Genomic DNA, 22503 nt, shown 5'->3' with positions numbered 1-22503 from the left:
ATTTACTTTCCTGTACTGACAGCCGTCGGTATTCCTGGTAAGGTACTGAAACTGACTGCTATTTGCGTAGCTCCGTTTTATATTACCCTTGTTGCAAAGTAGCATTGCCGACTCTTGCAGTCCAGGCGCTTAGTCCATTGCATTACTTCGATCAGTGAACATTGAAAGGAGGAACAAGTTATTAAATTTGTTTTTAAAATATTTGATGTTACTTTAATAATTTAAATATTAATGAGCCTTTAAATAAGATTTTCGATACATTCGTATAATATATAATATATTTGGTATATAATACAGAATGAATATCTTTTATTAATGATGCCATACTCCTGAAATATTTATATACGGTTACACAGCACACAGTCTTTAGTTTCCGCCCCAATATTATCTCCTGAAAAACTTCTGAGACTGTCGGTGCATCCCAGCGCTGAGGCGTGTGTGCTTTTCCAGCTGAGATAGAGTCACCGTTGAGTCTTCTGCGGGCAGGATACCCATCTCTGGTTTCGAGCAGCCCCAGGAAAACTGGAACCATCAATCCGCGGAAGTCCATATATACCTAGAATTGTTTCATTGAATCGGATCAATGAATCATTGACCCAGCAATCCGGCAATGCTTTCCGCGCGGTTTCCGCTCTCATGGAAATCTTTATTTTCGTCTTGCAGCTGCCTCCCCCCCCCCCAATCCGTGAGGACGATGGGATCTCTTTTCCGGGAGGTGTAGCAGTCAGTGAATGATGACTCACCTTCACCGGGATTATGTGACTCCCCAACGTGGGTAGCCCTCAGAACATTTTGGCATGTCGATAATTCAGAATACGTTCTGAATTTCCACAGATATCTGCCCTGACCAACTGAAGCACCCTTTTAAATTATGTTCATGATGTAGGAGGGATTCATAAGTGCAGATATGTGGGAAGACCGCAGAATTTGTGGGGAGACCGCAGAATTGTATAATCGCAATAGAGTTACATCTGTGGCTAAGTGCAACCTTCCCAATATCGACCGGGCTTGTTTACGTACAAGGGACATAGATGTGGCGGATTTCGTAAAATCCATTCAAGGCGCTTTTCTGAAGTAGTATGTAGAGAATGAAACTGGAGCGAAGTTATACAAACTGCCCTCAGGGAAAGACAAGGGCAAATCATTGAAGTTTCTATGCTGTAACCCTTTGGGAACAGTGACCACAGTTCGGTAACCTTCACGGAAGTCACACGAGAAAGATTTGGTTGGTCCTGGAGTTCGGGGCATAAAGTGGGTAAAGATAGATTTTGATAGTGTAAGAGAGGACTTGGGAGAGGCAGATTGAGAACAACTGCTGTGGCGTGGGGAACAACATCTGTTCAGTACGAATCTTTAAGAGCACGGGATAACATAATGCATTTTTATAAAACATTATTTAGACCAACTTGGAGTCTTGTGTACAATTTATGTCGCCAAATTACAGTGATCACAATGGACAGAGGTTTCTGCTTGGACTGGAGGTCTGAAGTTGGAATGGAAAATTATACAGGCTATGTTTATTTTCAAAGGAAAGTAGGGGTTCTGACAAGTGAATTTAAAGATATTCTTAGATTTTGAGGGGCATGTTTGAGGTAGATCGTCAGATGATATTTACGTCCTGGGTTTGGAAGTCTAGAACTGGAGGGCACAGGTTTACGCTAGAGGGAAGAAATTTAACGGGCATGTGTAGTGAGGTGGGAGGAGTACGTTTTTCACATGGATTGGGTGAATATTTGGAAAGGGTTACTACGTAGGGCATTGGAGGTAAATACACTTGCTACGTTTGAAAGACAGTTCGTAAATTATTTGGGATACGGGTTTAATGCAGACAAATGGGATAGCGTAGATTGGAATAACAGTCGGCATAGACGAGGTAGGCGGTCAGGACCTGGTTCTGTGTTGTGCCTTTGTATGATTCTATGATAACTAACTAACGAGATCATTTCCATTGTACCGATAATTTACATCAGTATAATCGGACAAGTGAAGTTAAAATAATACATATTACTCCACTGCATATTCCGCTCCTCGCACGTCGCCGGCCACATGGAACAACAATAACTGCGCTGGTGTACTCACTTCAGCGGCCATAGACAAATGTATCCGGCCATCTCTTCAATACTTGACATAACCCCCGGAGGGAGCACTGCTCTTATGAAAAACAAAGCACGGCCTCCAGCTTTCCATCCTGCCATTTGACTTCAGGTAAGAGAACAGCCGAGATCTCAGCTGCACGTCGACGGTGCAATAGCATTCTAATGGGTCGTCCGTATCCGATTTCTGCCAGCGTAGGAGGGCGGGTACATTGGCGGCGACTACAAGCAATGGACGGATCCGTACCACGATTAACAGCATGCAGACGGAGTCACAATGATAAAATTGGACCCATCTAGAAATCCTTTACTTATCTATATTTTCCAATAAGAATAGTTTTGTCCTCTAACAGTGTCTGTCACCGTAACTCCAACACTGCTTATTTGTTATTCAATGTACGATATTCAGCTCTTTTCCGCTGAAGGGAGATGGAGTATAATTCGTGTCCCATTGCATTAATCTTCCGTTTCCTTGGATGCTCCTGTTCCGGTTTGTCAAGCGTAACCTCGAACCAAATTATGACTGATTATGTTGACCAATATGTTTAATCATTGTTTTCAATTCCTACAGATTCTCCATGAACAAGTCAATTTATACCTATAATTGTTTAATTGAATCGCATCAAGGAATCACAGAGGTATTTATTCGCCCTGCAGCTTCAACCGTCCCGTGGGAGTCTATGTCCTGGATGTGTAGCAGTCATTGAATAACGAATCAACTTAATCGGGATCATGTGCGTCCCTGTCCGTGCGTAACCGTAAGAGCATTTGACATCTCGTGAGGTCAGAAAGCTTTATGGATTGTCGGTGGATATCTCTAACCCTCATGTGGGGTTGGCGACTTGCGAGGAACGGATGATGCAGTGGAGTAATTTGTGTCAATTTAACTTTGCTTGTGCTGTTTTATTGATGTATCTTATCTTACTAACGGTGAGTGCATAAGGAAATTATCTCTTTTAGTAGTAGTCATAAAATCGTAGAAAGGTATAGCACAGAAACGGGAGCTAATGGCCTCCTCGTTCATGTCGACTGTGATTCCTATCAATGCTAATAGCATTTGTGAGCATTAGGCCCGTATCCCAAGTACTGGCATTTAAAACGTTTGTTATGAGTGAGAAAATAGGTTTGAAGGGTCTCATCTCAAAAGCAAGGACTCTGAACACAGTCTGGCAGTAAATGATTTATTTAGAAAAGACAGGCGTGGGAAAATGGTAACAGAAATAACACACGCGCATGGTTTATAGCGAGCGTGGGAATATCGCAACGGGGTAAAACACACACACACACACACACACACACACACACGCACGCACGCATACAACTAACTAGGTACATACAATCAAGGATAAACAATACGATACCCACCACCCCTTGACTCAGTGCAGGCACGGCTCTATGATACTATGGACACTAACTAGCAATCTCCCAAACCTATAACAGTGGACACCCCACCAACAATTTCACCAGCTCCAGCCCATGGTACTCGGCCTGGAGGGAAGCAGGGTGGACCCTCGAAGATGGCAAAGAGACAGAGCCGAGCACATGTGGCGCCCTTTATAGTGCTGGAGGGCTGGTAGGGGGGGGGGGGGGGTTTCCAACCCGGCTAATTTACAAAGGCCAATGGCCCAAGGCCAAGTACAAAGGTACTTAAAGGGGCCAATGGCCAGGTGTGCGCTGAAGAGTGAGGCGGGGCAAAACTTTGATTGGCAGTAGTGTGTTTTCCGATGGTAGAGGGAAATGATGTCACGTGACAGCCACGACCCTCCACAATACAACGTTGCAATTGTATTTACCTTCAGTCCCTCCTAAGGCAACTCTTTCTAAATATTCCCTCAAACTATGTGGAAAACTTACCACCCCATATGTCCGTTAACTTGCTTCACTCTCACCGTAACCTGTGCCCCCTAGTTCTAGACGTATCAACCCTTTGGGGACATGTGAATTTGACGATCCACCACAAACATGCCCCTCAAAATTTGCAGATACCGCTCAAGGCCAAATGCAAACGCATCCAGCAATCTCTTCACTACTTAAAGGAACCACCGAGGGAGCCATGCTCTTATTAAAAACAAAGCTCAGCCTCCCACTTTCCTTCCTGTCACTTGGCTATAGAACCAAGCTGTAAGTATCAGTGGAGTGACATTCTGATCGGCCATTCGTATCCCATCTCTGTCAACGTTGGAGGGCTGCTACTTTGTTGGTGATACCCGGCATTTTCCAGATCCGGACCAAGATTCCTACCATGCTGGTAAAGTTACATTGATTCACTTAGCCCATTTGGGAGTAAAATTATATTTCATCCTTTTTTTCAGTTAATTTAACGGCGATTGTGATCTTGTCCCGCGAAAAATGCGGTCTCTCCAAATGCATCACTCGCTACCTGGTGGCGATGGCGGCAGCAGATCTGATGGTCGTTGTCTTTTCTGTGATACTAGAGAAGATTAATTATATCTATTTGTTTGCTGATTTCTTGCTCAAAGCGCCACTATGTTCATTGACACCTGTGCTGGGTACTGCAACGATGGATTGTTCCGTTTGGCTGACCGTCGCTTTCACTTTCGATCGCTACATCGCCATCTGCTGTCAAAAGCTTCGGAAACAATATTGCACCGAGAGAACAGCGACTGTGGTGATAGTGATAATGATTGCAGTCAACTGCGCTCAGTGTTTCCCATTTTACTTTGTAGTGGATCCACGGCAGTGCGTTCCCAAAGCTGAATACTTTACGTCAGCCGTGTGGAAAGCATACGAGTTATTTGACAGTATAATGAACCCGTTATTACCAATCTGTTTTATTCTGCTGTTTAATGCTTTAACGGTCAGAGATATTATAGCAGCGAATAGAGTCCGTCGGGGACTCCGGACCAATAATGAGAATCAGAAGGATCCAGAGGTGGAGAACCGGAGAAAGTCAATGATTTTGTTGTTTGCTTTATCAGCCAATTTCATAGTATTATGGATGCCATATGTCATACACTCAATGAACTGGCAAGGGGAAAATTATTTTTACACAGATAAATATTTCAACACACCAATCTATATCCTACAACAGTTTGGGTTTATGCTGCAGTTACTCAGTTCCTGCACCAACACGTGTATCTATGGACTGACACAGAGAAGATTCAGAGAAGAGCTGAAGAATGGAATGAAATACCTGTTTACGTTAAATGGGCAGCTCTGTAAATGAAATGTAATCCCGCTCATATCTTCCTTGATTTGGAAAACAAGTAGTCTGAAGTCCAACTTTTTTATTTGCTGTATAGGAGACTGTTTCTTTTTATATCGCACTTTATAATTCATTAGTTTTGCTGCAGGAAACTGATTCAACAGCATAGGCAACATTAATATATTTATTACCTTGACAGAATAAATGGCTGGCAAATTCCATGACTGTAAGGAATAACAGCAATAAAAGCAAATCTGGTTAAATAAAAAAAACTCAACTCAGAAATCTCCATCTGATCTAAAAACAAAGTCCTGTTTGTTTCTGTTTTTGTTTTGTCAACGTATCCGTTTCAGTTTGTATTTTGGCTTTCCTGCATCTGGGTTTGTTGATCTTCATAGACTCATGCAGCACAGAAATAGGCCATTCAGCTGACACCCCATCTAATCAACAGCACTTGTCCCATAGCCTTCAATGTCAGGGCGTTTCATGTACTCAACAGTATAGTTACTAAACGTAATGAATTAGTCTCTCCAGTCACCTTCTGTGTAACCTTACAGTGAGGTGATATGTGTATATTCAGCTTTAACCTTACAGTAAGTTACTTCAGGAGTATACTTATTCAATCATATTCTACATTTTTTCTTGTAAGCGTGGTAACGATTTACAGCGCCAGCCACACGGGTTCAATTCCGCCCACTGTCTGTAAGGAGTTTGTACGTTCTCCCCGTGTCTGTGTGGGTTTCCTCCGGGAGATCGTGTTTCCTCCCACATTCCAAAGACGTACAGGTTGGGAAGTTGTGGACATGCTATGTTGGTGCTGCAATAGTGGCGACACTTGCGGGCTGCCCCCAGAACACTCTACGCAAAAGATGCATTTCGCTGTGTGTTACGATGAACATTTGACTAACAAAGATATCTGGAAGGGGACTAACATACTGCGGGTAGGTTTGCGAGTGCTGCCTCGGTGGGTTTAAACTAGATTTGCAGGGGGAGGGGAACCAGAGTGTTAGAGAAGAAAGTGAAGAGGAAAGTGATCGTGCGAGGTCTGCAGGTATGGACAGAAATCAAAGGTTTGTACATGATAGTTATGTTCTCAGGTGCATCTATTTCAATGCAAGGAGTATTGTAGGTAAGGTGGATGAGTAGGGCGTGGATTGGCACGTGGGATTACGATGTTATTGCTATTAGTGAGACATGATGGAAGGAGGAGCAGGACTGATAGCTTAATGTTCGGGGCTTCAGTTGTTTCAGCCGTGATAGAGGGGGAGGGATAAAAGGGGAAGGCGTGGCATTACCAGTCAGGGAACAGATCACGGCTGTGCGTAGACAGTGTCGTCCCGAAATCAATTTCCCTATCCGTCCGCTGTAAATAACACGGTGCCATGAGGTCGATTCGAACAAATACCTTTATTAGCAGTGCACCGCTAGGAGAATTCTCTTCAGCACTCACTAAGAGTCGTTTCCCGAGTTCTCCCAGTACAAAGGGGTAGACAGAGATTTATACAGGTATTGCCACTCACACTTTAATGAGTCATGTGCCGGAGTTCTTGGTTGAGCAGGAAACGGACAAAGGGCTACTGCAGATGGACAAAGAGCAGCCTTGCACCAGAGGTTCAGCTAATCATTTTGCAATCGGGTGAAACAAAGGCAGGTATCACCTTCATTGTTTGAGACAGACTTCCCATTTCCCGTTAAGGTTGACCATCATCTCCATAGTCAAGCATAATGGGAATCCAATTAAGTTCCAGACACAGCAATTACCACACAGCACCCAGCCCAGGTAAGCAGTGGTGTGGCTGTTCGGGCCTGAAGGACACTTTCTAAATCAGTATTTCGAGCAGCCATAATTCTCATCCGTTTTAAGATATCAATACAGTTCTAGTTTATTAATCCTACACCTCCTCATTCCCCCCTTTTTATCATTTCATGATAAACTAGAGCGACGCTGAGAACGGGGCCGAGAACTTATTAATAAGGACCTTGCAACAAGTATTTAGACAGGCCAGCAACACACAGCATACTATTATAATCACGATTAATCCCACAGCTCCATGCAACAGGTATGATGACCACGATCCTCCTAGCAGCCACCCCAACCAACTTGTCCCTCCTGTAAATCCCTGTATAAAGCTATCTACTTGCGTCGGAATGTCCTGAATGGCATGGGAGATGTTGTAGGACTCGTCTCTCACGTTGGTGACGCATTTATCCCCAACTATAGTACATACTCCTCCTTGCAGAGCCAACTGGTAGTCCACAGCATACCGGGTCTGCCGGGCATAAAGTCGAAGCTCTGCCAGTTCCCGGTTCGCTGCCTTCAGGCCCTCCATAGTACTGTTTCCCAGTGCAGCCAGTCCACAAATAAGGTAGTTCCGGTTTTTGCGGCTATAGTTCCTGCCGAACCCCCCAGAGAGAGAATACACAGGAATCCATAGCCTAACGATGCTATTGGAGATCCCAATGACATAGGATCCTTCCAATCCTCACAGAACTCCTCACTAACTGACCGCACCACAAGTCTTCGTCGGACATGAGCCCACTGGGCGCAGGGGACCGTAACCGGCCCAATCGTTCCTATTGCAAACCAGGCTGGCAGAGTGGGGGTGGCTGTGGTGTAAGTGCCATTAAAGAAGAACACATACTCTTCCTTAGCCCGGTAGCAGGTTACATTACCCGATTTCCGTGGACTGGGCATTTGAGAATACCAAGAGAACCCAGCAAAATTTCTCCCATGCTCCCTCAGGTAATTCTCCCTGGTTAGCCATTCTAAGGAGACATTAGACAATCTCACGTGGGTCCCGTTCCCTTCTCCACAAACCCATCGCTCTCCTGCAAGTAACGTAGCACACCTGGTGGCAGCGCACTCACAGCTGAACCATCCCCCATTAAACCCGCTATTCCTCTCTGTACAGGTAGTGGCGGCACATGCTATCGTATTCTGTACAATTGCTAGCCCACAACCCCACCCTATGCCGGTGAAACAGTAGGATAAGGACTGGTGGTGGGCTGTACTACTAGGTCATGTTACTGTTCCTTGCAAGTATTTACCCGGCAGCACATTCCTGTAAGTTCCCATCTGTCCAACACACTTTGTTTTTGAAAATTCATACTTCAAGAGGGCCCTGGGGCTCCAGCTTGGTGTGGCTATAAAAAGGCCTTCCACTGACTCTGCCAAGGGGTAACAAACGGTGCGATTCCCATGTAGCTGCATATGTATTTTGTAAAACAAATTATCCTCTAACGCCCACACAAGAGTATTGGTAATGGTGAGGAGTCCGAATTTAAAAGATATTAGCTTTCCTCCGGTGGCCATGGTTTGCAGTCGCTCAGATGAATCCAACGTTCCTGGCCTTTTACTTTCACAGCAGTCGGTGTTTGGAGTAGTATCTGGAAGGGTCCTTTCCACCGAGGTCCCAGTTTAGGGCGCTCCCAATCCCGTATCAGTACTGAGTCTCCGATTTCCAGATCAGGCAATTCCGTGTTCTGCCCTTCAGGTGGTTTACAGGCACTCTACACCTGTGAATGAAGAAACTTTAAAGAGGATGTAAGTTGTCTGAAATACCTTTGTAGTTCATCCCCCATGATATTAAGGTCAACCTGTGTGGGGGGTTGGGTGGCAGCGTCCCATGGGGTTCTTCCCGGACGTCCATAAACAATTTCAGCAGCCGATACCCCGGTGGCTGGGGGGGGGGGGTGATTCTCATATGGTATAATGCTAAGGGGAGAACCTTCAACCAGTTCAGACTTGTCTCTGACACTAATTTGGCTAGTTTATTCTTAAGGGTGCTGTTCTACTACACCTGCTGACTGAGGGTGGTAGGTGCAGTGGAACTGCTGTTCGATATGCAATGCCTCGCACAATTCCTTATATATGTTCCCTATGAAGTGGGGCCATTGTAAGAACTTATCCGTCGGGGTACCCCAAACCTTAGTATTAACCTCTGTGAGCAATAACTTTACCATTGTTGAGGCCTTATTATTGGTGGTTGGAAAAGCTTCAATCCATCTACTAAATACATCAACAATAATAATACAGTGCTTGTAACAATGTACACGCGGTAATTCAATAAAGTCGAGTTGTATGCATTCAAAAGGACCACCTGGCAAGGGGGTTTTGCGTGGGGTGCACCACCCCTTTCCCAGCATTGGTTTGTTGGCATATCAAGCACGACCGTATTTTGACTTGTGCTGCTTCCTCCAATCTGGGGTGCCACCAGGTACGTAGTAAGATGTTACTCATTCCCTCCTTGCTAAGGTGGGTGTCAGAATGTAGGCAGTCAATAAGCATTGGTAACAAAGAATCAGGTATACATAATTGACCGACTGGAGTAACCCAGAGGCAATGTAGCGCAGAGTGCGTACACCCGTGCGCCTTCCACATTTGTTTTTCTGAATCAGGGGCGTCCCCCTGTAAGTGCTGCACAGTGACCATGTCTGGGGTGCCCGGCGTAGCTATCTTTGGCTTGCAAACAACTGCTTGATTTTCCATAGTGGAAACGGTTTTAGACCCCTGGCGTGCTGCCAATTTCGCTTCTATATCTGCCCTGTTATTGCCCTGGGTTATTGGGGAGGCATCTGAAAGGTGAGCGGAGCATTTCATTATGGCCAATTTGTTTGGGAGGAGGATGGCTTGGAGGAGGTTATTTACGTAAACCACATTCTGTATGGGGCTACCTGTAGAGGTCATAAATCCACTGTGTGCCTGGAGTTGGCCAAAATCATGGGCAACTCCAAAAGCATAGCGGGAGTCAGTGAAGACATTAGCTTCTTTCTCCTTGGCTAAAATGCAAGCTCGGGTCAGGGCAAAGAGTTCTGCTTTTTGGGCAGAGACTGGGGGCTGCAGAGATGCCGATTCCACACTTTGGGAGTCGTTAACCACAGCATAGCCGCTAAGGCGGATGCCCTGTTCAGAAATGTAGGAAATACCGTCGACGTACAGGTTTAAGTCGGCTGACTGGATGGCCGAAATCTGAAAGGTCCGGAGCGGGGTGCAGTTAAAAAGTGGTTACGCATTAGACAGTCATGAGGTGGGTCCGCAAGATGTTCAGGTGGGGCCTCCAGGAAGGTGGCAGAATTAATGGTCGTACAGTAAGAAAAAGCGAGGAGTGGGTTATTCAGAAGTGCTACCTCGTATCTGTTTAATCGGGCCTGGGTGAGGTGTTGCGTCTGGTGAGAGGTTAAGAGTGCCGTTACGGTATGGGAGGAATAAACCATCACTGCCTGTTGCAAGGTTATATTGGAGGCTGCTGTTACTGGAGAATAAATGTTTGGAAGCATTTGCGAGCATGGTGGAAGTCCCCTTAAAAGTGGGTCCAGCCGAGTGGAGTAGTATGCCACCGGTCTTTTCCTATCCCCATGGGTTTGAGTAAGGATGGCTGTAGCGCAGTCCTCTAGGATATTCACGAAGAGCTGAAATGGGCGATCATACAAAGGGCGTCCCAGGTCCGGGGCACTGGCAAGGGCCTGTTTGAGGCTATCAAAGTCCTCCCTTTGTTCCTGGGTAAGTTCAAAGTTTCCCACGGACTGGCTTGAGGCCAAGGGTGTGAGGTGCTTAGTAAGGAGCGCCACGTTAGGTAGCCACTGTCTGCAGAAATTTACTAACCCTAAGAAGGCGCGCATACCCTTTGGGGTATTGGGCGGTGGGGTGGCAACGATGGGCATAATACGTTGGGGAGTGAGCCGCCGCTCAGTAGCACTTAAGAGGGTGCCCAGAAATTTTACCTGATGCTGGGTTCGTTTTACTTTCTGTGGAGGTATTACGTATCCCCAAGAGTGGAGCGCGTTAAGTAGTCTATTCGTGTACGCAATGTTGGCGGGCTCCGAGGGGCTTGCGAGTAAAAGGTCATCTACATACTGGACAATGGTGGATTTATCAGAAAGGTGCAACCCTTGGAGTTGATTATGTAAAACTTGGGAAGAAATAGTCTGGGAGTGTATAAGACCTTGCGGGAGGCGCGTCCAAGTGTAATGCTGACCTTGGAAGGTGAAAGCAAACAGGTGATGCGAGTCGGGAGAGAGGGGAATTGCGCAAAATGCATGCTGCAGGTCCACAATGGTAAAAACGCAAGAGTAGGCGGGGATAATGCTGAGAATGGTAGCTGGATTCGGGACCATGGGATTTAGTGGCTCCACTATCTCGTTGACCTTACGTAGGTCTTGGGCAAGGCGCCACTCTGTTCGTCCGGGTTTGGGGAAGGGTAAAATGGGGGTGTTACAAGGTGATTGGCAAGGAACCAGGATGGCCTGTTTGCAGAATGAATCTATTAACTGAGTTATTCCGTCGACTGCCTCTCTCCGAAGGGGATACTGTGGGACGGAAGGCAGTTGTGCTCCCGGTCTTACACGGATCTGGACTGTGGTCACTGGGGTTTATCCCACCTCGGACCACGATGCGGCCCATAAATCGGGGGTGGTGATGGTGTAAACAGCCCGTCACCGAGAAAGGGACGAGGTAGTAAGTCAGGGTCCCCCCTGGCAGAGCCTGAGGAACCCCGAAAAGGCCTTTGTCTGCCTGTACCTCAAGCCGGTGGGCTAGGAATCCCAGTCCCTTTGGTCTATGTCCCTCGTTAACTGACAGGGTAATGTGAGGGGACATCAAGCCTAACAGATTCCACAATTCATTAGGCACTTGGACTAGAAGTGCTGCCCCGTCATTCCCCACTACTTGCCCTAAAATAGTGACGGTCACCATGCTACCCAGGAGAGGAGAATACAACTCTTCTAGTTCCCTTGAGGCCCCACTGGGGTCGGAAGCTAGCGTCACATGCGGGTCAGTGGTTTCGAAGGGTGGGTTAAAATCGCTGCTGGTGAGGTTCACCGTCCACCACTGAGGAGGCTGGTGAATCCAGAGGATCCTATGGTTTTTAGTACCAGTAATGGTAATACCGTCATCCAGACATTGTATTTTGAGTTGGAAGGAGCAGAGCATGTCCCTTCCGGCTAGGTTAACCCCCAGGCTTGTGGTTACTGCAAACTGGATCAGGCATTCCTGATCTTCAAATTTAACTTGTAGGGGTTCAGTTAAGGGGTAGGATCTTTCCTGTCCCTCCAGTCCTCTCAGTGGAACTGAAGCAGTGGACAGTTTAAAATCATGCTGGGTAATACAAGGGGCTTCAAGGGTCGAAGTATTTGCTCCCGTGTCTATCATAAAGGGAATCGGCTTTCCTTCAACTAAGTAATTGACGATGGGTTCATCGTCCGGGTTATCGGTGAGGGCAGGGTACATGGAGAGGCATCACCCCACGTCTAGTCAGGCAGAAAACGGGTTGTTGGTTCAAAAAGGTTGTTGTCTACCAGGGGGTCTGGTCTGCCGATGACGGTAGTGGGGGAATTCCCTCCGCCAATGGTCAGATGCCCCACAAAGGTAGCATCCCGTCGGCCTGGCGTTCGCCGGTACGGGTTGTTGGGGTCCCCTGGGTCCTAGGTAATTACGAGAGCGTGGTGGTGGTGGCCCACAACAAGGCCCGTACACTGGGGCTCTTAAGTCATTGGGGTATAGTGGGTATCCTTTACCCGACCAGTCAACCCCTTCTGGGACGCGAAATTGCCGCTCCATTTGATAGCCCTTATGGTCGGAGTAGGAAGGTTGGGGCCGAGGGGGTCTCTGCACCATTTCTTATTTTATCTTTGCGGTTTTCGACTCGCGCCCGTTACTCCAGAAATGGACTAGCGCCCTCCACATGGATTGTCGTGTGTGGTCAGGCCAGTTCATGTCATTCGTGCGGATAGATGAGGCCATTCCCGCAGGGATGCATTGTAATAAGAGGCCGTTAAACTGGGGGGATGCATTGCCTCTGTTGTAGGCATCGTCCCCCGCATAGGTACCGTAAAGTGAACAGAAACGATCCCAAAAGTCTGGGCCGTCCTCACCTTGTTTTCGTCGGCATTCTAAAACTTCAGTTATGTCAATAGGCTGTTGGAGGGTTTTACGAAGGGCAGTTCTAATAGTGGCCACCTGGTCCTGAGGCCGGACGGCAGCCTGAAAGGCTGTCCAGTCAGCATAGTTCCCCAGGGGTTCATTCCACTGTGCCACTTCATTAGTCGTAAGGGTCATGCAACGAAGGCTGAAAAGGTCTTGTGGGGCGGCCTGATATATCTGAATTGTCCCCATCACATAATCTATTAAATACTCAGGGTTAGATTTACGGTTGGGCGCCCGACTCATGATTAAACACATCTCCTGAGGCTTCCAAGGGGTGTAAATTTGGATTGTAGGATTAGCGCTGGCTTGGGCTGGATCAGGATTGGGAACAGTCCTGTTGGGGAATTGTTTCTTAACCTTGGCTCCCTTAACCCCGTTCAACATGATCGGTAGGCTGGGATCTGTAGGGTCGCCATAATCAGTGGTAGAATCAGAGTCGGTGTCCGTCTGAGAATCTATTGAAGGACCGTCCCTTGCCAGAAAGCTCCGTCGTTTGTCGATGGCCTTAGAGCCACCTGTCTGTGGGCTTTCCCTTCAACTAAGCCGCATCCTGGTTCGGGACGCAATATGTTCATGGACTTGTCCTGTGGGCGGGACTTGGCTAGCAGTCGCTGGTGGTGGTGGGGGGTGGGGGGACGGCTGGCGGTCTAGCCGCATTATATGGGGGCGGCAATGAAACCGGGGGGGTAGGTAGGGGCTGTGGGTCGGACCATTCAATCCTCCTCCTCTTCGTCCGTATCATTACTTTGGAACAACAGGGGCACGCCACACATGTCGGGAGGTACCTCCACTTTATCCTTACTACTTTTATTTTTATTTCTGCTCTTCTGCTTATACACCTCATTTACCTCTCCTCTCTCCCTTCTGCTCCTTTCAGCATCGTGGTCTCCGCACTGAGACTTCAGGACTCCCCAACTCTTAGGATTTCCTTGTTCGTCACACACACTAATTCCTCTTCTGCGCGCATTATGTTCCCAGCTAGCCTGCTTAGATATATTTGTTAGGTCTTCGGCCGTTTTTCTCCAAGTAGACATCAATAATTTCCACTTTTCCCCTGTATTCCGCTCCCAAATTGCCTATTCTGCCTTTAGGCATTTATCTACGTCCCAAGTTCCCCCAGTGGCCATATTTCTTTTCCCAATTTCTTACTGATGCATGCTGATAATTTACGGAAGTTACTCTCGTTCTTAGGATCGTCTTTACATAACTTAGATAGTGGGGTATTGGACCCAGACTTATCGAGAGTTTGTCCCATATTTCTATTCTACCCGATCGGACGGTACGAATCGCTGCGATTACCTATAAGATCTGTCGCTTTCCTTCACCCACTTCAGGTTCCTGACCTTCCCGTGGTGGATTTCCCTCTTAAGATCCGGTCTAAGGCAGGGTGATAGTACCGGAGAACCGATCTCAGAACTTAGAGTTCAAAACCTTGAAATTCACAACTTAAAATCCCAAATCCAAAACTGGGGACTCGAACCCCGAACAGAACTTAACTGAACTGGGGACTCGAACCCCGAACAGAACTTAACTTAACTGGGGACTCGAATCCCGAACAGAACTTAACTTAACTGGGGATTCGAACCCCTTCTTACCCGTGGCACTCGGACAGGTTCGCGAGGAGTCCGTCAGAGGATTGTCTGTAAGCGAAGTGATCGATCAGGTGTCCGACTGCCAGAGAGGGATCAAGGTGAGTCTTACCTTGTGGGCCCGTCCGTCTCAGGTGGCCGTTATCCCTGTCGGTCGCTCACGCTGCTTCCGAAACCTCATCTTGGACTCCTGGTTGGCTCGCCAAATTGTCGTCGCGAAGTCAATTTCCCGATCCGTCCGCTGTAAATAACACAGTGCCACGAGGTCGATTTCAACAAATACCTTTATTAGCAGTGCACCGCTAGGAGAATTCTCTTCAGCACTCACTAAGAGTCGCTTCCCGAGTTCTCCCAGTACAAAGGGGTAGACAGAGATTTATACAGGTTTTGTCACTCACACTTTAATGAGTCAGGTGCCGGAGTTCTTGGTTGAGCAGGAAACGTACAAAGGGCTACTGCAGATGGACAAAGATCAGCCTCACACCACAGGTTCAGCTAATCATTTTGCAATCGGGTGAGACAAAGGCAGGTATCACCTTCATTGTTTGAGACAGCCTTCCCATTTCCCGTTAAGATTGACCATCATCTCCATAGTCAAGCATAATGGGAATCCAATTAAGTTCCAGACACAGCAATTACCACACAGCACCCAGCCCAGGTAAGCAGTGGTGTGGCTGTTCGGGCCTGAAGGACACTATCTAAATCAGTATTTCGAGCAGCCATAATTCTCATCCGTCTTAAGATATCAATACAGTTATAGTTTATTAATCCTACACCTCCTCAACAGGACAACCCGGAGGGCTCGTCTACAGAGGGCATGTGGGTGGAGCTGAGTAACAGGAAAGGCGTGGCCACATTAACAGTGTTGTATCATAGACCGCCCAATAGTCAGAGAGAATTGGAGAAACAAATCTGTCGGGAGATAGCAGACCGATGTAAGAAACAGAAAATTGTGATAGTAGGGGATTTTAACTTTCCACATATTGATTGGGACTTCCACACTCCGAAAGGGTTGGATGGCTTGGAATTTGTCAAATGTGTCCAGGAACGTTTTCTATATCAATATATCGAGGTACCAACGAGATACAATGCAATACTTGATCTCCTCTTAGGGAATTAGGCAGGTCAGGTGACAGAAGTATGTGTAGGTGAGCATTTTGTGTCCAGTGACCATATTGCAATTAGTTCCAATATAATTATGGTAAAGGATAGGTCTGGTCCTCGAGTGGAGGTTCTAAATTGGAGAAAGGCCAATATTGTGGAAATGAGGAAGGATCGAGCTAAGGTGGATTAGGATGTTATTTTCTGGCAAGGATGTGCTCAGTAAATGGAAAGCCTTCAAAGACGAAATTTTGAGAGTGCAATATTTGTATGTTCCTGTCAGGATTAAAGGCAAGGGTAACGAGCATAGAGAACCTTGGTTTTCAAGGGATATTGGTGAGCTGGTTAAGAAAAAGAGAGAGGTGTATAGCAGGTCCTGGCAACTAGGAACGGATGAGGTACTTGAAGAGTATAGGAAATGTAAGAAAACACCAATAAAAGGAAATCAGGAAGGCAAAAAGAAGACATGAGGCTACTTTGGCAGATAATGTGAAGGTAAACCCAAAAGGTTTCTATAGGTATATTAAGAGCAGAAGGACAGTAAGACACAGAATTGGTCCCCAAGAAGATCAGAGTGGTCGTATATGTGTGGAACCTCAGGAGATGGGGGAGGTCTTAAACAGCTTTTTGTATTAGTATTTACTCAGGAAACTGGCAGCGTGGATATGGAAGGAAGGGAAACAAGGACTGGTGTCGTGGAACATATAGAGATTAAAAAAGAAGAGGTATTTGATGTTTTACAGTGAATAAAGATAACTAAATCCCAAGGGCCTGAAAAGATATTTCCTCGGAACTTGAGAGAGACTAGTGTAGAAATTGCAGGGGTCCTGTCAGATATATTTAAAATGTCCTTAGCCACGGGTGCAGTGCCAGAGGACTGGAGCATAGATCATGTTGTTCCGTTGTTTAAGAAAGGCTCGAAGAGTAACCCAGGTAATTACAGGCCAGTGAGCCTGACATCAGTAGTGGGTAAATTATTGGAAGGTGTTCTGAGAGATAGGACATATAAGTATTTGGACAGCCAAGGGTTGATTAAGGATAGTCAGCATGGCTTTGTGCGTGGTAGATCGTGTTTAACGAATCTTGTGGAGTTTTTTGAGGAGGTCACTAAGAAAGTAGATGAAGGTAAGGCTGTTGATATTGTCTACATGGACTTTAGTAAGGCCTTTGACAAGGTCCCACATGCGAGATTCGTTCAGAAGGTTCAGTTAATGGGTATCCATGGAAAGGTTGTAAACTCGATTTGAAATTGGCTGAGTGGGAGAATACAGAGAGTGGTTGTGGATGGTTGTTTCTCAGATTGGAGGCCTGTGACTATTGTGTGCCCCAGGGATCTGTGTTGGGGCCATTGTTGTTTGTTGTATATATCAATGATCTCGATGATAATGTGGTAATTTGGATCAGTAACTTTGCGGATGACACTAAGATTGGAGGTGTAGTGGACAGCGAGGAATGCTTTCAAAGCTTGCAGAGGGATCTGGACCAAATGGAAGAATGGGCCAGAAAATGGCAGATGGAATTTAATGCAGACAAGTGTGAGGTGTTGCATTTTGGAAGGACAAAACAAGGGAGGACATACACAGTAAATGGTAGGGCACTGAAGAGTGCGGAGGAACAAAGGGATCTGGGAGTTCAGATACATAATTCCTTGAAAGTAGAGTCACAGATCGACAGGCTTGCAAAAAAGGCTTTTGGCATCCTGTCATTTATAAATCCAAGTATTGAGTATAGGAGCTGGAATGTTTTGGTGAGGTTGTATAAGTCATTGGTGAGACTAAATTTAGAATATTGTGTGCAGTTCCGGTCGCCGAACTACAGGAAAGATGTCAGTAAGATTGAAAGAGAGCAGAGCAGAATTACAAAAATGTTTCAAGGTCTTCAGGATTTGAGTTGCAGGGAAAGACTGAGCACGTTAGGATTTATTCCTTGGAGCGCAGAATAATGAGGGGAGATATGATAGAGGTTTACAAAATGAAGAGGGGCATAGACAGAGTTAATGCAAGTAGGCTGTTTCCACCTAGATTAGGAGAGATAAGTACGAGAGGACATGGCTTTAGGGTGAAAGGGTAAAGGTTTAGTTGGAACATTAGAGGGAACCTCTTCACTCAAAGAGTTGTGGGAGTGTGGAATGGGCTGCCATCTGATGTAGTAAATGCGGGCTAGCTCTTAACTTTTAAGAGTAAATTGGACAGACACGTGGAAGAGAGCGGTCTGGAGGGGTATGGGCTGGAGGCAGGTAAATGGGACGAGCAGAATAATGTTTCGGCACAGACTAGAAGGGCTGAATGGCCTGTTTTCTGTGCTGTAGTTTTCTATCTTATCTTATATTATCTTATCTTATCTTATCTTATCTTATATTGTATTATCTTGTATTATCTTAACTGCATTCAGATTTTGGCCACCACCGCCGTACGGAAAAATGATAGACTGGTCTGTGCCCCACAATTGTCTGCATTTTATGCGGCCTGAGCAGAACTGTTACCATATCAAACTGTGATGCATCCGTTCGGGATGCTTTGTTTGGTGCATCTGCAAAAGATGGGGACAGTCACTGGGAACATGCCAAATTGACTTATCATTCGAGGAACTAGAGGCGTTAGTGTGCATTCTTGCCGTTGTGTTCACGGAGAACGACCAGGGCGCATTGCTGCTGATATTTACACCAGAGAACTTGAAGCACTCAACCTTCTCCACCTCAGCACCATTAAAACAGGCAATGCCGTGGCTCTCCCCATCTTCCCGAAGTCAATGACCAATTCCGTTGTTTTGCTGACATTGAGGGGAAGACTGTTATCGTGACACTCTGCTACTAGACTCTTCATCTGCTTCCGGTACACTCGTCTCTTTTTGCGATTCCGCTCACCACGGTGATATCATTTGCAAACTTGCAAATGGAGTTCGAACAGAATTTGGCCAGACAATCCTTATTGGACAGGGTGAATTGGAGGTCTTGAGGGGCAGCGATGTTGAGGGTAATCGTGATGATTGTGTGATTAGGCAACTGGTTTGTACAAAAGCGCACCGTCTCGTACGCATTGAAGAGCACCTGCGTTCAGTTTGCAGAGGAGACCCTGAACTTCTAGTTGCTGCAACTTCAATTCCCCTTCCTGTACACAGTTCACCAATCTTTCTGTGGCCCACAGCACGTATGAAGAACAACCTACCAGCTTCGGCCTGGAAATGTTGCAGCCCATCAGACTCAATTTGAACTTTCCTAATGTAGGTAGAACTCTGTTGCCTTCTGTTCGTATTAGAATTGACAATGCCTCTTATCCATCTGGCTTTGTTCAGTTTATTTTCATTACGTAGGTATACACTTGTCTGGTAGATATGTTCAAAAATACCTAATGCAAGGCAAAGCATGATTGCTCAGTATTGTCACGTTAGCTGATCTAGTTTCACTCTATCAGAGATATTCCCTTTCTTCTACCCGTTCTTACAGCATATTTTCTTCAACTGACAAAGAACTTGTTTTCACACTTTCCTCGCTCTAATCAAGGTCCTTCGACCTGAAACACCGACTCAGTTTCTGTGTTATGTCGCAGTCGGATACCTCGTTCCCTACATTCCAGTAGTAGATCTCTGTTAAATAGTTTAATTGACATAATCTCTGCTGCCCCAAGGACGTGCTATCTGGCATTTGGCTTTTTCTCCATCTGGGTCTTGAATCGCCTAATGGTGTATAAATCCTCGTAGAATGAACGGGTGGATAGTAGAACGTTTTCGGAAGCAACGGTGCAGATTACTCAGGCCCTGGCAGAGATTGTCGTGATTTTGTTTGACACGAGTGTGATACCAGACACTGGAGTGTGACTTATGGTGACATTTAAGAAGAGCTGCAAGAACAAACCAGGGGTGTGCAGGCTAGTAAATCGTACATAAACATGGGGGTAGGGCGTGGTGGAAATGGTACCGGAAGACATGCCGAGGGATAGTATCAACTGGCATTTGGAAATTAAAGGTCTGATTCGTGATAATCAACTTGTCCTTATTGTTGGGAGATCATGTCTCATAAGTTTGATTGAGTTTATTGAGAAGACGACAGAGTGCTTGATGAGAAGATATTTCTATACACATAGTTAGATAGTTAGATTGATAGATCAATATATAGCTAGATAACTAGATAGAGAGATAGAGAGAGGGAGAGTGAGTGAGAGAGAGAGATAGACGGGGAGACAAGAGATAGACAGATATTCAGACAGGTTTATAGATAGATAGATAGATAGATAGATAGATAGATAGATAGATAGATAGATAGATAGATAGATAGATAGATAGATAGATAGATAGATAGATAGATAGATAGATAGATAGATAGATAGATAGATAGATAGATAGATAGATAGATAGATAGATAGATAGATGGATAGATGGATGGATGGATGGATGGATGGATAGATGGATGGATGGATAGATAGATAGATAGATAGATAGATAGATAGATAGATAGATAGATAGATAGATAGATAGATAGATAGATAGATAGATAGATAGATAGATAGATAGATAGATAGATAGATAGATAGATAGATAGATAGATAGATAGATAGATAGATAGAATATAGACACATACATCACAGTACAGGTTCTTAGGTCCACAATGTTGTGCCGACATTTTATCCTTCTCTAATTATATAGCTAACCCTTCCCTCCCACATTGCCCAACATTTCGCTATCATTCGTGTGTCTATCTAAAAGTCCATAAATATCCCCAATGTATCTGGCCCCAGATATGAATTGAGCACGTTCCAAGCACCCACAACTCTCTGTGTAAAATCTTACCCCTGACATCTCCCTTATACCTACCGCCAATCACCTTAAAATTATGTACCCTCGTGTTAGCCATTGTCGCCCTCTGAAAAAGTCTCTCATCATCTTTTACAATTTTATCAAGCCACCTCTCATCCTCCTTCTCTCCAAAGTGTAAGCCCTGACTCACTCAACCTATACTCATAAGACATGCTCTCCAATCCTGATAAATCTGCTCTGCACCCTATTCAAAGCTTCCATGTCCTTTCTATAATGAGGCAATCAGAACTGAACGCAATACTCCAACTGTGGCCTAACCAGTGTTCAAAAGAGCTGCAAACGCCTTCTTAACAACCTCATCGACCTGCGAGGCAACCTTAAGGGATCTATGGACATGGACCCCAAGATACCGCTGTTCCTCCATATTGCTAAGAATTATGTCATTAAGCTTGTATTCTGCCTTCAAATTCGATTTCCCGAAGAGAATCCCGTCACAATTCTTCCGGATTGGACTCCATCTGCCACTGCTCATCCCAGCTCTACATTCTATCAATATCCTGTCGTAATCTATAGCAAGCTTCCACACTATCCACTATACCACCAACCTTTGTATCATCAGCATACTTACTAACCCACTCTTCCACATCCTGATCGAAGTCATTCATAAAAATACAAAGAGCAGAGGTCTCAGAACAGATCCCTGCGGAACACCACTAATCACTTGGAATCTTCTCACTCGCTTCCCGCAAACACCTTTGATATATCCCGTCCGGCTCCGGTGACTTATCTATCCTAATATTTTTCAAAGATCCAGCACATCTTCTTTCCTCACGTCGACATGCCTCAGCATATCAATCTGTCGTACACCATCCTCACAAACGTCAATGTCTCTCTCTCTCTCTCTCTCTGTCTGGTGAATACTGAAGCAAAGTATTCATTAAGACCTCCCTTACCTCTTCCGACTCCAGGTACATGTTTCCTCTTTTATCCTTTATCGGTCCTACCCTCACATCTTCTTATTCCGCACATACATTTACAACTCCTTGGAATTTTCCTTGATCCTACTCTCCAAGGACTTCTCATGCCCTCTTCTAGCTCTCCGATATATTCTTAAGCTCGCTCCTAGCTACCTCGTAACTCTTCAGAACCCTGTCCGATCCATGCTTTCTAAACCCCAGCTAAGCTTTTTTCTTCCTTCTGACAAGATATTCTACATCTCGTGTCAATCGCGGTTCCTTCACTCTATCATCCTTACACTGCCTCAATGGAACAAACATGCAATATTCCTTAAACAGCCTCCACACTTCTGCTGTGCACTTCTCAAAGAACATCTGTTCCTAATTTGCTTTCCCAAGTTTGGACCTAATAGATTCATAACTGCCCCTCCCCCATTTAAATATTTCCCATATTGTCTGCTCCTATCCCTCTCCATGGCTATGATAAAGGTCAAGGCAGATAGATAGATAGATAGATAGATAGATAGATAGATAGATAGATAGATAGATAGATAGATAGATAGATAGATAGATAGATAGATAGATAGATAGATAGATAGATAGATAGATAGATAGATAGATAGATAGATAGATAGATAGATAGATAGATAGATAGATAGATAGATAGACAGACAGACAGACAGACAGACAGATAGACATACAGACATGGGAGAGAATGCAGTTAATATAATTGGTAAGTTTGCAGATGACATGGAAGTGGGGCATTGTGCAGAGTGAAGACGGTTGTCTGAGGTTACAACAGGACGTCGGCAACAGAAGAAGTGGGCAAGGGAATGACTGACGGAATTCAATTCAGACAAGGGAAGTGAAACCAGACCAGAGCATGCAACATAAATAACAGGGTTCTGAGGATTGTTATTAAACAGCG

This window comes from Pristis pectinata, chromosome 37 (assembly GCF_009764475.1).
Source record: "Pristis pectinata isolate sPriPec2 chromosome 37, sPriPec2.1.pri, whole genome shotgun sequence".
In the NCBI taxonomy this organism is placed as follows: domain Eukaryota; kingdom Metazoa; phylum Chordata; class Chondrichthyes; order Rhinopristiformes; family Pristidae; genus Pristis; species Pristis pectinata.
This window is presented reverse-complemented; position numbering follows the sequence as displayed.